Source organism: Symphalangus syndactylus, chromosome 13, assembly GCF_028878055.3.
Source record: "Symphalangus syndactylus isolate Jambi chromosome 13, NHGRI_mSymSyn1-v2.1_pri, whole genome shotgun sequence".
NCBI lineage: Eukaryota > Metazoa > Chordata > Mammalia > Primates > Hylobatidae > Symphalangus > Symphalangus syndactylus.
In genome coordinates, this window is record NC_072435.2 from 89,303,723 (window position 1) to 89,320,331 (window position 16,609).

A 16,609-nucleotide genomic window follows, 5' to 3' on the forward strand; every position below is an offset into this window, starting at 1 on the left:
TGGGCACATGAGGGGGACAGATTCTGTGGTGTAAGATGTGGTCTGGCCAACGAAAGATGAGCAGAGGTGAGGTTGGTCACTTTTTGGCAAAAACGTTTAAGGGCTGTTTTGCAATTTTTCCATGTTCTCTTTCTTTGGCTGCCGGTCTGGAGACATCAGCCTGAGTCCTAGAGTGGGATGCCATGGGGCAGAGAACACTGCCAATACATGCGGGAACTGTGGCATGAGCTAGAAATGAACCTTTGTGTTTTAAAACACTTAGAATTGGGGTGCTATTTGTTACAATAGCAAAATCATGCCCATCCAGACTGATTGAACTGGGACCTGGGACTTGTAATTCTGTTCCAGGGACAACCATTCTTGGGATCGACCAGTTCCATTCTGAAGGAGTCTGTGGTCCACAAAGAGATTGAGGAAGCTGAAACAAACCCCTTTTCCCTGTTCCCCAAAAGGGACCATTCAACTGGGTTCCCTAATTCTTATACCTAAAAGACAGCGTGGTCTTTCCAGTTTTCCTGAACTCTATGGTGTTTCTTCCCAGCTTGAGTAGAGGCTCCTGAAGGCTACTACAATTTGATGTTCAAAATACGTAAATGCAATAAATGCATCTGCCCCATCTGAAGGGCTATTATGATGGTTAGTGGGTGATTTAATAAATTCACTCTGTTAAAAAAATAGAGCTCCCTCAGATGAAAATTGCTATATAAATCCTTAGTTCATAGTAATACCCTGCCAGAGGAGAAAATGAGAAAGTACTGATGCCAAAAGTGTCCTAAATTAGAAATTGATTTTCATTCACAGAAGCAACAGAGGAGCTGGATGTTGCTTCCGGACTTGTAAGAGGCAACATGTCGCAGAGGGGGAGATAAATCATTTCTGTCCTTGCAACCTGAAGGAGATAAAACTAAGATAAAAACTAAGACTGCTTTTTTTTAAATTTTCCACACACTGTTTTTTTTGTGCTCTATCTATGCAACTCATTTATTCATCACAAAACCCAGTGAGGTACCGTCAATTTACATATGAGGAAACTAAAACTGCCTTTGCAAAATTATTACAGTGAGAAAACCCCAACATCACTGACTCCATCTTGGCTAGAATTCTAGATGAAGGGGAGGAGTCTAGGCTGTGGATGGGTACAGGCTCTTAAACCATAGACACTGTACCCTGTAAGCAAGAGCACAAAAGGAGGAGGGTCCCTGTTCTAGGACCCAAGCTTTATAGCAGTGATTCTCCAACTTTCGCATGCAAAGGAATGTGGGAGAGCTTTGCAAAAATACCCACCCAGATACTTGCCACCCACCCCGCTACTTCCAAAGATTCAGATTTAGTTGGTGTGGGGTGGGGCCTGGGATTTTGCACTTTTAAGGAGCTCCTGGATTATGTTGATGCAGTCCTCCCAAGACCATACTGGGGTGGCCTTGCTTTTAAGAGCCCTGTGCAGGCCCCCCTCCTTTTATGCCCTTCCTTACAGGCCACAGTGTGTATGGTTTAATGGCCAGGGAGGGAGTGAGGAAGGATTGTTTCATTACCCCAAAAGTGATGACAAAGAACAGAGAGAGACTAGAAGAAATGAGTGAAAACTGGTTGAGAATGTGGAGAGGAAAGTTTGGATTTGCCTTGAAGTGGAGGAGATTCAACAGATGGGAGGGGAGAGGAAAAAGGAAATCAGTTTCATGACAGGAAGACACAAAAACAACAGTAAGTTACCTTGCACCCAAGGCTGACATGTCGGTTAGATTTCCTTAGCTCACGGGGACAGCAAACACACACACACACACACACACAGACACACACACACACACACACAGCGCATTTATACAACAACAAACCTGTGTTTTATTTTTATTCTCCATGGTTTCCTCTGTGATCCCAGATTTATCATCACACAAGCATTTCTAGATATTTGTTAGGACCAGATCAAAAGACCAACCATTGAATGTCTCACTGAAACTCACTGTGCTTGTTGATCACATTGTAAAGAATCAGTGTTTCTGTCATTCTCTTCTTCTATGGAGAGTCCCTGTCTACATTGGATGGAGGGGTTAGGAGAATCGGCAATTAACTTTTTTTGTTTTGTTTTGTTTTTGAGACAGGGTCTTGCTCTTTCGCCCAGGCTGGAGAGCAGTGGTGCAATCATGTCTCACTGCAGCCTCGACCCCCCAGGCTCTCCCACCTCGGTCTCCCAGGTAGCTGGGACCACAGGCATGCCCCATCATGCCCAGCTAACTTCTTTATTATTTGTAGAGTTGAAGTCTTGGTGTGTTGCCCAGGCTGGTGTCAAACTCCTGGGCTCAAGCAATCCTCCTGGCTCAGCCTCCCAAAGTGCTGGGATTACAGGCACGAGCCATCACACCCAGTCAATTAAGTTCTGAATGAGTAGTTATCTGGATTGTTTTTGTTCTACTTGTCTATTTTTTACTAGCCCAAAAGCTCTTCTGTCCCTTGCCTTTGGACATGTAATCACACTCAAAGACCAATAGATACAAGTCCCCAAATGTTGTCATTTCAACTTCCCCAATCCAGAAAATTTCACTCCAGCTCCCTAAGATTCTAGACTCTTACAAAAGTCCACCAGCAGCCTAGGGGTTGGGGTTGCTGGCCAGGGAAGATCATGCTTGCCAGTCACAGCATGGGCAACAGAGAGATTTATAGTGAGGGGTAAAAAGAGAAATAGAAGGAAACTGTAAGTATCCCTTTCGTCTCCTGACCATTACACCAAATAGGAGTGACAAGTAGAGTGTGATCATACATAGTTTCATGGACATGCTTCTTTCCATGACTCTGCAGATCTAGTAGAGGAGAATTCATGGAGAAAGTCCTCGAGGCCAAAGGATGAGCAGGCAGGGAAGGGATGTGGTAGAGAAAACTTGATGGAAAATTAGCCAGTGATACTGTGGAAAGGGCCGGAGGAGACAAGGGTGTGTGGGTTCAACCTTGGTGGTGATTCTGTTACTTAGATCTTCTCGTGTCATCTCATAGTTATTAAGAATCATGTGGACAGACACGGGGGCTCACGCCTGTAATCCCAGCACTTTGGGAGGCTGAGGCGGGCAGATCACCTGAAGTCAGGAGTTCGAGACCAGCCTGGCCAACATGGCGAAATCCTGTCTCTACTAAAAATACGAAAATTAACCAGGTGTGGTTGCACACGCCTGTAGTCCCAGCTACTTAGGAAGCTGAGGCAGGAGAATCACTTGAACCCAGGAGGCGGAGGTTTCAGTGAGCTGAGATCGTGCCACTGCACTCCAGCCCAGGTGACAGAGCGAGACTCTGTCTCAAAATAATAATAATAATAATAATAATAATAATAATAATAATAATAAATCGCTTTCCTATTCAATGTGACAAACTTTTAGGATGACATTTAGTTTCTCAAATGCTTTCTCTTCAAGTGGGGGAAGCATAGAAAGAGTTTTAGGGGGAAACTTGGTGAGGGTGAAACCTGTGTTTCTGATCTCTCATCTGTCCAGCAATGAATGCTAAGTCTCCATTAATTAAAGACCCTTTTGCAGTCCCTTAGTTGTGTCCAGTTAGGGGCTTCCAACATGCTAAAGTATTGACAGAGGGTCAGAAGAGGGGAAGGGGCTGGTCCTTCATCCCCACCTGTCTGTGCTATCATTCACTAATATGCCCTCCTTCTCATCTGGCTTCCCATTGAGAGTCTACTCAGATGGCCATCTGTCTGCCTAGGCGCCCCACTTAGCTGGGTCTCTAATGCTCACAGCCGAGCCTCACAGAATACCAGAGAACTCTGCCAGGTTTTCCCTGCACTTTCTTTTTCCTCTTGGTCCCAGAAGCCAGGTGAAGGTCTTTCTCCATTCTCTGATCCCCGAAACCCACCTGTGGTTTCTGTCGTTCCTCTCCCCAAGACTGGGATGGGGCATGTGGTCGGGAAGCAAAACCTCTTCTCAGGTACACATATATCTAGGTCTCATGTTCTCCTTGCATCCTTCTTGTGCCCCAGCTCACAGAAACTTGGTCTAGTCTCAGGTGAGGAAAACAGATTGTGACTGATCACACATCCTTCAAAAATTACATGGCATGAAATGTATGCCCTCAGTCCTTCAAGGCTTTTACCCAATCTTAATATGTAAAAGCTGAGGTTTTCTTGATTTTACTTTTCTGTTTCTGCATCAACAACCTTTCCATGAAGCAGTAAATGGAGCAATTAACCTGGGGCCTGAAAGGGAAGGTTCTGGAGGCAACAGGGAGTCTGGAGCAAAATATCACCAGATGACAATATCATACTAAGATGCTATAGAGTGTAGACCTACACTGGAAGCAATGTGGAAGACAGCGGTGGGTGTGAGAATGGATTGGAGTGGAGCAAGTCTGGATGCAGGGAGACAGGAGCCATGGAAACAGTCCAGGCAAAGACCACCGAGGCCTGACTTAAACAGAGGGATTGGAGAGGACACAACAGAGTTTTGAGATTATAGAATCCAATGTTCATAAAATTTGGTAACTCTTTTTGTGTGAAGAATGAGAGAAGATGTGGGATCTAGGATGACTTTCAAGCTTATGGCTTAAGAGTGTTGATGTACAGAATGCCACCAACCATAACAAAGAATGTGGAATAAGGAACAGGTTCGGGTGGTTCACTCTGCAAAAAAGAGGCTAAATAATTTAGTGGGAAGAGTACGGACTCTGTAGTCAGTGTATTATCTATTGCTGTGTAACCAACCACTACAAATTTAGTGGCTTAAAACAACATACATTTATTATTTCATAGCTTCTCTGCATTAGAAATCTGACCATGGCTTAGATGGGTCATCTACTTCAAAGTCTCTCGTGAGGCCACAATCCAGGTGTTAAACAGGGCTGGGTCTCATCTGAAAGCTTAACTGGGGAATGATCAGCTTCCAAGCTCACTTACATGGTTGTTGGCAGGATTCCATTCATTTAGGACTGTGGACAAAGGTTTCCCTCAGTCCCTTGCCAAGCAGGTTTATCAAACCTGGCAAGTTGCTTCATCAAAGCTAGCAAGGGAGTGTGTCAATAAAGAGATTCTGCTAGCAGGGTGGAAATTACTATCTCTCATAACCTAATCTCAGAAGCAACATTCCATCACTTTTGCCATATGCTACTCATTACAAGCAAGTTACTGGGTCCAGTCCAGTCAACACTCAAGGGGAGAAGATTACAGGAGGACCTGAATACCAGTATTATTGCAGGCCATTTTAGAGCCTGCCTGCCACATTCAGACAGACAGACCTAGAATTGAATTCTCTCTTTGCCATTCACTAGGTGGTACTTGAATAAGTTCTTTAACAACTCTTAGCTTGTTTCCTTATCTATAACATAGGGAAATTATTACTTATCTCACTGGATGTCAGAAAGGTTGAGTAAGACAGTGTATGCAGCAAACCTAGCACTTTCTTTTTCCCCTCTGCCATATTGATTGATAGCTTTCCAGATGGTTCCATCTCTTTCAGCCTGAGTCTCAGAGCAATGACTTTGGCAGTGAGCTGGGATCATCCCCACCCCAGCTGACAGCATGAGGGATAAATGAACCTTTGTGATCATAAGCCACTAAGATTTGGGGGTAGATATTACTGCAGCAAAATGTAGACTATCCTTATCAATGCAACCTCCAAAATGGGTTCACATTCTATTGATTTATTGTCAATTCCTTTCCCTTGATGGTGTACTGCATTTTGAGCTGTTTTTCATACTGGCTTCATTTTCTAATACTGTCATTTGGGTGCCACAGAAACAAAACAGATGTCCTTCTGCATTATTGTTTGCCTAAAGACCTAAGTTGGGTTGCGGTAAGAAGGGACTGTCATTTCCCAGCCTTTAAGGGATCCTACTCCAGCAGGCTGAGTAATTCTTTAAAGACAAAAGGGATGGGGAGGGGATAAAATGTCACCAGCAAGCAGAAAACATGCTCACATGGTTGCTTCTTGTGTGTCTGGCAAGATTTTTGATTGTTTCTAAAGAAACCACCCAACTGATGTTAACCATATGGAACTGTTAAAATATGGGGTAACAGAATAATACAGTTGGATCATGTTTCTTTGGTTGTCTGTAAAATGGCATGTAATTTGTAAACCAAAAATGGTGCTTAAAGCAACAATCACAGCAAGGTTCTTCATTTGAAATTCCTCTAAATTCTTTCCCCAAAGCTATTCCAAGTAGATGGTATTCTTTAAAATATTTTACCTTAATGGCATTCGTTAAAGGACCATTGCACTTGCAATTATATTTTCTGAGCCTAATCCTCTGCCTAATCCTATTGATTATGGGTCACTCCTGCCAAGCCACACACACTCACACCATATTATGTAGTGTTTTTTCCTACTAGTGCCCCAGGGGTCCCTGTTTGGTCACCATTTTAGTACATGTGTGTCACATACCTGCTCTGGGCAGCAGGACTGTGATTCCAGTGTCTCTATATAAACTTTCCAGAAGGTATTCTTTTAACTTGGGCTTTATAAAGACTTAACTTAGGGATAAGAATTAAACCCACAATATGGGAGGAAATGTATATAATTAAGTAATGGTTAAATAAAATATGTTATATACTATAGACAGCAAGTAACACATGTCTTTATATACAGTGTGATTCTGGCAGTAATTACCAATCCCTTCCTGAATTACAATTGTGAAAGATTCTCTCCAGGAGGGCCTGGAGTGAAGCTTCAGTTTCTTTCTGGCTCTAGAAACTCTTCTTCTTTTAGGGTCTTGGATCTATTTCTCTCTTTTTAAGACACTTCTGCATTCTACAGTCATCCAAGCATGATGTCATGGGAGTCCAGATAGGCATGTATTTGGGTCAAGGCTGCTGGTTTAACTACAGAGAGCTTTCTGTCTGTTTATCGGCCTCTCTTTGTCTCTCTCTATCTGTCTTGACAGTGGCTCAAAGCAACAGAGACTTAGAGACTCAATCTCTCTCCACTTTGGTCTTTTGCAGCTCCTGGACAGCCTTTATGCAGTCACTTGTGTGCTCTGGTGAGTAAGGCATCGCCCATATCTGTCCTTATGAAAGTTCGCTGCATGTTCAGACCATCCAACAATGGGCAAACATTCTCCAGGAACCTTTCCTCTTCTCTAATTCTTGGTTGCTTTTTTTTTTTTTTTGTCAGCCAAGCCCTGTAGCATCTACACACATCTGCATACGTATTCACAGATTTTGTCCCCGAATGCTTCTGACGGATGTATTCTTTCTATTTTTTTTAACACTGGTAAAATATACATGACATAAAATTTCCCATTGTAACCATTTTAAGTGCATAATTCAGTGGCATTAACTATGTGCACATTATTTTGCAACCATCATCATCATCCATCTCCAGTACTTGGTTTGTTCTACATTTTAAAATTTCTCATTACAGTCCCCAAGAGTAGCTTCTTCCAGACAGAAGACCACATTTCATCAACAGCCTTAATTGAGGCTTAGAATCAAGGGCATATTTGGATTTTTGGAGGTTACTACAAATTTGTGACCATGGGAGAAGAAAATTTTGCAATAAATCAGAATTCTTGAGAGAAGGAAAATAATAGGAATCAATAGCTGATACTTACCTTAGAAGGTTTTGGAAGTGAAATCCCATATTTTTCAGTGAATGTGTTGACCTCACAAATGGTAAGGAAATGGACAAGGCAACAACAACAAAACAACATAGATAGAAGAGAAATGTGGCCGGGCGCGGTGGCTCACGCCTGTAATCCCAGCACTTTGGGAGGCCGAGGCAGGTGGATCACGAGCTCAAGGGTTCAAGACCAGCCTGGCCAAGATGGTGAAACCCCATCTCTATTAAAAATACAAAAATTAGCCAGGCGTGGTGGTGGGTGCCTGTAATCCCAGCTACTCGGGAGGCTGAGGCAGAGAATTGCTTGAACCCAGGAGGCAAAGGTTGCAGTGAGCAGAGATTGTGCCACTGCACTCCAGCCTGGGTGACAGAGTGAGACCCCATCTAAAAAAAAAAAGAGAGAGAGAGAAAGAGAGAGAAATGTAAAGCATTATAGAAGAGTTCTGTGATGACAGGTGATGTGGCAGCACTGTCACATTTTGTACACTCAGTGTATGACAAGGTATATCAGACCTGAAAAGAAGTTCAGGATGTGTGTCAAGGGCGAGAACTACAAAAAGATTTTCAATGACAAGACAATTATGGTCGAACTATTGCATTTCTTGCTCCAGGCCCTGTTCCAACAGGCTAGCTGTTGATGCCCTGATGCTCAGTGTGGCATCACATGTGATCATGCTGACTGTCCTCCTAGAGGATGATGCCATCTGTCACATCTTAAAGGCAACTGTCTGGCTTTGGAACTCAGGTGATAGTCAAATGTATATTTATTTTAAAATACGTGTGGTTTTTGCAGTAGTTTCACCATTTAGTGCATAAAATGTAGTTGAAATTTATGAAAGTTGCAAAATAATTCCCATTTGGAATGAATGAATAATCACACTTCTGAAAATCATGGTTTCTTTCACAATCACCTTTTTTTCCCCGGATGAACTCACTCTACCAAACCTCTAGGAAGAGAAGTCCCAGCTGTCACTGATATTCTAGAATAGCAGTTAGTGTGGTCTCTAGAGGTTTTAGCTTGGGAGTAGCAGACGACTGTTTGTGTTATAAATATGGAGGCAGTACAAGTCACTGTTCAAACTGGAGCACTTCTGAGAGTGACAGAGGACTCTATGATAATTATGTGGGGACAATAGTTGTAAGCTGGGACTGTCCTGGGTAAACCATCAGGTCTAAGCATACAGGAAATGCATTTAGTGATATGTTCAAATAGAGCGATCTTTGTTTAATCACATGTCCAGTCAATACTGTAGGGCTGCCAATTAGACATCAAGGTAAGAAATCCACATACAAGATTGTCATTGGTATCACTCCCAAGTCCTCCCACTAAGGAGTAACCCTCTGTCAGCATGCTGAGCTGCTGGACATGCTGCAGCCAAGGAGGTTGGACCTGGCCACCCAGCTTCTGCACGGGTTACCTCTGAGAGTGCTCAAAACAAATAACTGCTGTTAAATGGAATCTCACCATCCAGCCTCACAGGAAGGTGATTCTGGTTTGTGTCTCAACAATATTATAAATTGCTACATGTCATGGACTCTTAGGTGGCTCCCCGATATGCCAATCCAAGAACCATAAATCTCCAAAGCTAAGGATCAACTGGGTCTGCCAAACACAGCTTGGGAATTTCAAATGTTTAAAACCAGTGATTCAAACTTGAAATGTAACCTGTAAGAGCAGAAAATCATGTCAAACTGCCAGTATGTATTTAGTATCTGCTCATGGTGGTACACAGGATGATACTAGGAAGTCAGACTGCCTGGGTTCAAGTCCTGGCTCTGTCATTTACTAGCTGTGTTTCCTTGGGTAAACTACTTTGTTTCCTCAGTTTCCCTTATGTGTACAATTGGGTTATAGTTTGCTATAGTTTGTTTGAGGCTTCCAAAGCTCATGTTGAAATTTGACCTTCAGTGTTGGAGGTGGGGGTTAATGGGAGACGTTTGGATCATGGGGGTAGATCCCTCATGAATAGACTAATGCCCTACCTGGGAGGGGAGTGAGTTCTCATTCTGTTAGCTCCCATGAGAGCTGGTTTTTAAAAGGAGCCTGGCACATCTCCACTCTCTTGCTTCCTTTCTTCCCTTGTGATCTCTGTACTTGCTGGCTCTCCTTTGTCTTCTGCCATGAGTGGGAGCAGCCTGAGGCCCTAACCAGAAGCAGATTCTGGTGCCAAGCTTCTTGTACAGCCTGCAGAGTCATGGGCCAAGTAAACCTCTTTTCTTTATAAATTGCCCAGCATCAGGTATGTCTTTATAACAATGTAAACAGACTAAGATGAAGACCATCTGAGATAACGTATCTAAAGTGCTTAGTGCAGTATCAGGCCCATAGTGGATACTTGATGAATATCAGTGCTCATGTTGAAGATGCTGAGATCGGCATGAAGTTATAGACATGAAGAAAGCATAGGTCCCGTGCTCACTGAATCCAGGCTACTTCAACCAGGCCGGCTTCCCTGTGGGGGCTTTGTGCCTTATATCCTTCCCATTTGGGGGTCCATGTTTGCTCCCAAATTCGATGGCAGCAAATACCAAGCTTTGTATACCTAATTAGCCACACATGTTCCTCAGTCATTCCCACGTAGGGGAGGAAAAAGCTTTTACTTCTCTCCTCCTAGGTTCTCCAACTGAGGCTCTTCAAATTAAACTAACAAAAGACAGATGAATAAGAGAAAAACAAACAGAAATTTATTAACACATGCAGCATGCGTATATTTGGGAGAAACTCAGTGATTAGTGTATTCGTCCTTTTTCACACTGCTATAAAGAACTACCTGAGACTGGGTAATTTATGAAGAAAAGAGATTTAATTGACTGCAGGCTTAACAGGAAGCATGGCTAGCGGGCATCAGGAAACTTACAATCATGGCAGAAGGTGAAGGGGAAGCAAGGCACATCTTCCCATGGTGAAGGAGGAGGGGGAGAAAGAGTGAAGAGGGAAGTGCCACACACTTTCAAACAACCAGATCTCATGAGAACTCACTCACTATCACAAGAACAGCAAGGGGGAAGTAGTATGCCCCCATGATTCAATTATCTCCTAGCAGGCCTCTCCCCCAACACTAGGGGATTACAATTCTACATAAGATTTGGGTGGAGACACAGAGCCAAACCATATCATTCTGCTCCTGGCCCCTCCCAAGTCTCATGCCCTTCTCACACTTCAAAACCAATCGTGCCTTTCTAACAGTTCCCCAAAGTCTTAATTCCTTCCAGCATTAACTCAAAAGTCCAAGTCCAGTCTCATCTGAGACAAGGCCAGTTCCTTCTGCCTATGAGCCTGTAAAATAAAAAACAAGTTAGTTACTTCCAAGACACAATGGGGGTAAAGGCATTGGGTAAATGCTCCCACTGCAAAAGGGAGAAATTGACCTAAACAAAGGGGCCACAGGCCCCATGCAGGTTCAAAACCCAGCAGGGCAGTCATCAAATCTTCAAGTTCCAAAAAAAAAACTCTTTTGACTCCATGTCTCACATCCAGGGCACAATGATGCAAGAGGTGAGCTCCCAAGGCCTTGGGCAGCTCTGCCTCTGTGGCTCTGCAGGGAACAGCCCATGTGGCTGCTTTCTCAGGGTGGCATTGAGTGCCTGTGGCCTTTCCAGATGCACAGTACAAGCTGTCAGTGGATCTACCATTCTGGGGTTTGGAGGATAGTGGCCTTCTTCTCACAGACCCACTATGCAGTGTTCCAGTGGGGACTCTGTGTGGAGGCTCTGACCCCACATTTCCCCTCTGCACTGCCCTAGTAGAGGTTCCCTATGAGGGCTCCACCCCTGCAGCAGATGTCTGCCTGGACATCCAGGCATTTCCATACATCCTCTGAAATCTAGGTAGAGGTTCCCAAACCTCAACTCTTGCCTTCTGTGCACCCACAGGCCCAACATCACATGGAAGCCACCAAGAGTTGGGGCTTGCACCCTCTAAAGCAATGGCCCAAACGGTATCTTGGCCCCTTGTAGCCATGGCTAGAACTGAAGTAGCTGAAATGCAGGGCACCATGTCCTGAGCTTGAATAGAGCAGCAGGGCCCTGAGCCTGGCCCACAAAACCATTTTTTCCTCCTAGGTCTCTGGGCCTGTGATGGCAGGGGCTGCCATGAAGATCTCTGAAATGCCTTGGAGATATTCTCCCCCTTGTCTTGGGTATTAACATTTAGTTCCTCACTACTTATGCAAATGTCTGCAGCCAGCTTGAATTTCTCCCTAGAAAATGGGTTTTTCTTTTCTACTGCATGGTTGGGCTGCAAATTTTCCAAACTTTTATACTCTGCTTCCCTTTTAAATATAAATTCCAATTTCAGACCTTCTCTTTCTTCACACATGTAAGCATACACTTTTAGAAACAGCCACATTACATCTTCAATGCTTTTCTGCTTAGAAATTTCTTCTGCCAGATACTCTAAATCATCTTTCTCAAGTTAAATGTTCCACAGCTCTCTAGGGAAGAGGCAAAATGCTGCCAGTCTCTTTTCTAAAGCATAACAAGAGTGACCTTTACTCCAGTTCCCAATAAATTTCTCATCTCCATCTGAGACCACCTCAGCCAGGACTTCATTTTACATACCACCATCAGCATTTTGGTCAAAACCATTCAACAGGTCTCTAGGAAGTTCCAAACTTTCCCACATTTTCCTGTCTTTTTTTGAGCCCTCCAAACTGTTCCAACCTCTGCACGTTACCCAGTTCCAAAGTCCCTTCCACATTTTCAGGTATCTTTATAGCAGTGCCTCACTCTCCTAACACCAGTTTTCTGTATTAGTCTGTTTTCACATTTCTATAAAGAACTACTGGAGACTGGGTCATTTATGAAAAAAAGATGTTTAATTGACTCACAGTTCCACAGACTTAAAATAGCATGACTGAGAGGCCTCAGGAAACTTACAATTATGGCAGAAGGTGACAGGGAAGCAAGGCACATCTTTCTATGGCAGAGGAGGAGACAGAGAGAGTGAAGGGGGATGTGCTACACACTTTCAAACAACCAGATCTCACGAGAACTCACTCACTATCATGAGAAGTGAGTGTCTGACCCCATGATTCAATCTCCTCCCACCAGGCCCCTACCCCGACATGTGGGGATCACAATTTGACAGGAGATTTGGGTGGGGACACAGAGCCAAACCACATCAATGAGTAACTCAAAGGCATGGTTAACTGGGGCTTATATAGCATCTTAACAAAGAGCAATAAATTTGTAGAGAAGTGACAAGGGAAAAGGAGTTTAGGCCTTTAGGTGTGGCCAACCATGGGAAGGTCAATATATGGGAAAACTCATGGAGAGGGATAAGGATTGTTTTAGCAAGGTTTGCTATGTAGATTCCTCTGGTGCCATCTCTGTGCTGCTGAGTCTAGAGTGTCTTTGGTGGTTAAAAATTGTTCTGCTGTTCCTTGCAGAGAAGAGGAGACCAGAGAGTTATTTGCTGCTTCTCACTTTCCTTTAGCTCAAAATTATCTTTATATCAGAATGGCATATTTCAAGTGGAATACTTTGAACCCCTTCATCCACTTCTTCCTTTTTTGTTGTTAATAGAGTTTTTTTTTTAAGTTTTAGATTTACTGAAAAATCGAGCAGATAAGTACAGAGTTCCCCCACCCACACACAGTTCCTCTATTATGAACATCTAATATTAGTATGGTATATTTGTTACAATTAATAAACTAATATTGATACATTATTATTATTAACTAAAGTCCATAGTTTACTCAGATTTTTAAAGTTTTAGGCCAGACATGGTGGCTCACACCTGTAATCCCAACATTTTGGGAGGCTGAGGTGGGAAGATTGCTTGAGACCAGGAGTTCAAAACCAGCCTGGGCAACATTGGGAGACCCCATATCTACAAATTATTTAAAAAATTAGCCAGGCATGGTGGCGTGTGCCTGTACTACCAGGTACTTGGGAGGCTGAGGTGGGAGGATCACCTGACTCTGGGAGGCTGAGGCTACCGTGAGCCATGCTCACACCACTGCACTCCAGCCTTAGCAACAGAGACCCTGTCTCAAAACTAAATAAATAAATAAATAAAATTTTTACCTGATGTCCTTTTACTACCCTAGGATCCCATCCAGGATACCACATTATATTTAGTTATCAGTTTTCCTTGGGCACTTCTTGGCTGTGACAGTTTCTCAGACTTCTGTTTTTAAGGATCTGGACAATCGAATACCGGTCAGATATATCATGAGATGTCTCCTTCTTGGGATTTGTCTGATATTTTGTTCATGATTAGACTTGAGTTATGGATTTTGGGGAAGATCAGAGGTGAAGTGCAGTTTTCTTCACATCATAGCAAAGGTGCAAACTATTAACATGATTTATGACTGCCAATGTTGGCCATGATCACCTGGCTGAGGTCATATTTATCAGCTGTCTCCACTGTAAACTGACTCTTTTGTTCCTCCTTCCCATACTGTACTCTTTGGAAGGAAGTCACTATGTACAGCTCACACTTAAGGAGTGGGCTTCCCCCTACCCCAACCACCCTTTTGAGGGCCACAAGATAAATTACTTTCTACTATATTTATATACATGTATTAAAAGTTGGAAATTGGGGCCAGGCGCGGTGGCTCATGCCTGTAATCCCAGCACTTTGGGAGGCCGAGGTGGGCGGATCATGAGGTCAGGAGATTGAGACCATCCTGGCTAACATGGTGAAACCCCATCTCTACTAAAAATACCAGAAAAATTAGCCAGGCGCAGTGGCAGGCGCCTGTAATCCCAGCTACTCGGGAGGCTGAGGCAGGAGAATGGCGTGAACCTGGGAGGCAGAGCTTGCAGTGAGCGGAGATCGCGCCACTGCACTCCAACCTGGACGATAGAGCGAGACTCTGTTTCAAAAAAAAAAAAAAAAGAGTTGGAAATTGGCCAGGCACAGTGGCTTACGCCTCCCAGCACTTTGCGAGGCCAAGGCAGGCAGATTGCCTAAGCTCAGGAGTTCGAGACCAGCCTGGGAAACACGGTGAAACTCCGTCTCGACTAAAATACAAAAAAATTAGCCAGGCCTGGTGGCATGCACCTGTAGTCTCAGCTACTAGGGAGGCTAAGACAGGAGAATCGCTTGAACCCAGGAGGCAGAGGTTGCAGTGAGCCGAGATCGCGCCACTGCACTTCAGACTGAGCAACAGAGCAAGTCTCCATCTCCAAAAAAAAAAAGAAAAAAAAAAAAAAGAAAAAATTTAGCCGAGCATGGTGGCGGGCGCCTGTAATCCCAGCTACTCAGGAGGCTGAGGCAGGGAGAATCACTTGAACCCAGGAGGCGGATGTTGCAGAGAGCCAAGATCGTGCCCTTGCACTCCAGCCTGGGTGACAGAACAAGACTCCGTTTCAAAAAAAAAAAAAATGGAAATGTGACTAATGAGCAGTGGCTGGCAAGGCAGGAAGTCATCTCAGTGGAAGGCTGAGCTCACAGCCTGAGGACAAATGGCCTAATGGAGATAAGCAAGTTTTATTTTCTTTCTTTCTCTCTTTCTTTCTTTCTTTCTTTCTTTCTTTCTTTCTTTCTTTCTTTCTTTCTTTCTTTTTCTTTCTGTCTCTCTCTTCCTTCCTTCCTTCCTTCCTCCCTCCCTCCCTCTCTCCCTCTCTCCCTCTCTTTCTTTCTTTCTCTTTTTATCTTTCTTCTTTCTCCTTTCTTTCATCTTTCTTCTTTCTCTCTTTCTTCTTTCTTTCTTTTTCTTTCTCTCTTCTTTCTTTCTTTCTCTCTCTCTCTCTCTCTCTCTCTCTCTCCTTCCTTCCTTCCTTCCTCCCTCTCTCTCTCTTTCCTTCTTTCTTTCTTTCTTGGAGTCTCACTCTGTTGCCCAGACTGGAGTGCAGTGGTGCCATCTCAGCTCACTGCAACCTCCACCTCCCAGGCTCAAGTGATTCTCCTGTCTCACCCTCCCAAGTAGCTGGGACTACAGGTGCCTGCCGCCATGCCTGGCTAATTTTTGTATTTTCTAGTAGAGACGGAATTTCTTCATGTTGGCCAGGCTGGTCTTGAACTCCTGACCTCAGGTGATCCACCCGCCTCGGCCTCCCAAAGTGCTGGGTTTACAGGCATTAGCCACCATGCCCAGCCTCTTCTCTTCTCTTCTTTCTCTATTCTTTTCTTTTCTTTTTCTCTTCTTTCTTTCTTCTTCTTTCTTTCTCTTTTCTTTCTTCTTTCTCTCTCTCTTTCTCTTTCCTTCTTTCTCCCTCTCTTTCTTTCTTTCCCTCTCTCTCTTTCTTTCCTTCTTTCTCTCTTTTTCCTTCCTTCCTTCCTTCCTTCCTTCCTTCCTTCCTTCCTTCCTTCCTCCCTCCCTCCCTCCCTCCCTCCCCCTCCCCTCCCCTCTCCTCTTCTCTTCTTCTTTCTGACAGGATCTCACTCTGTTGCCTAGGCAGGAGGAGTACAGTGGAGTGACTATAGCTCACTGCAGCCTCAAACTCCTGATCTCAAGTGATCCTCTCACCTTGGCCTCCCAAAATGCTGGAATTACAGGCATTAGCCACTGCACCTGGCCAAGATAGGCTGATTTTCTTCCAAAGCAGTCAAAAAAGTCAAATGAGGTTAAAACAACAGGAAGAGAAGAAGGTAGAGATGTGGGTGATGTCAGTGATGGAGAACATCTGACAGATGGCCTTGTAATGAATACTCTTATGATTTAAAATGTCTTCTTAAACTAAGGCTTGTGGTAATTCTTTGAGTTCCAATGTAATTGTCATGCATTCACTAAGGAGATTCTTTTAAAAAGCTGTCAATTTGGTTGAGGAGGATTAGAAAAGCAGAAGCAAGAACGTTTTTAGACATTTTTAAAGAACTCATTTAGCTGCTTCCTCATTAATCAGTCTGTTTTCTGAGAACAAACTGCTGTATAATTACCAGGGGGAAATTGCTCTTAAAGAGAAGCTGCAAAATGTCTATAGGAAAACGTGATTTTCTCACTGGTATCCAGAAAGACTTAACCTGCTTAACACAGATGAACAATTTTTATTAATAAAGTGATTTTCCATCATCTGGTCATTTAGGGAGTTTCCTATTTTAGAGCTGCTTATTTATAGGGAATATTGATGGAGAAAGAGGAAAAGTGATCAGCCTGATAGGCACCACATCGGAAGTCCTG

The 16,609-nt window shown here is 43.7% G+C and overlaps 1 protein-coding gene across 1 annotated transcript in view; it reads left to right on the forward strand.

Moving 5' to 3' along the window:
- CRADD (CASP2 and RIPK1 domain containing adaptor with death domain) overlaps window positions 1-16,609 on the forward strand; it is a 367,228-nt gene that overhangs the window by 303,938 nt on the left and 46,681 nt on the right. Inside the window, exon 6 of the transcript XR_010114890.1 lies at window positions 6,920-6,957. The gene's annotated coding sequence lies outside the window, so the exon portion shown is untranslated. The remainder of the gene's footprint in view (window positions 1-6,919; window positions 6,958-16,609) is intronic.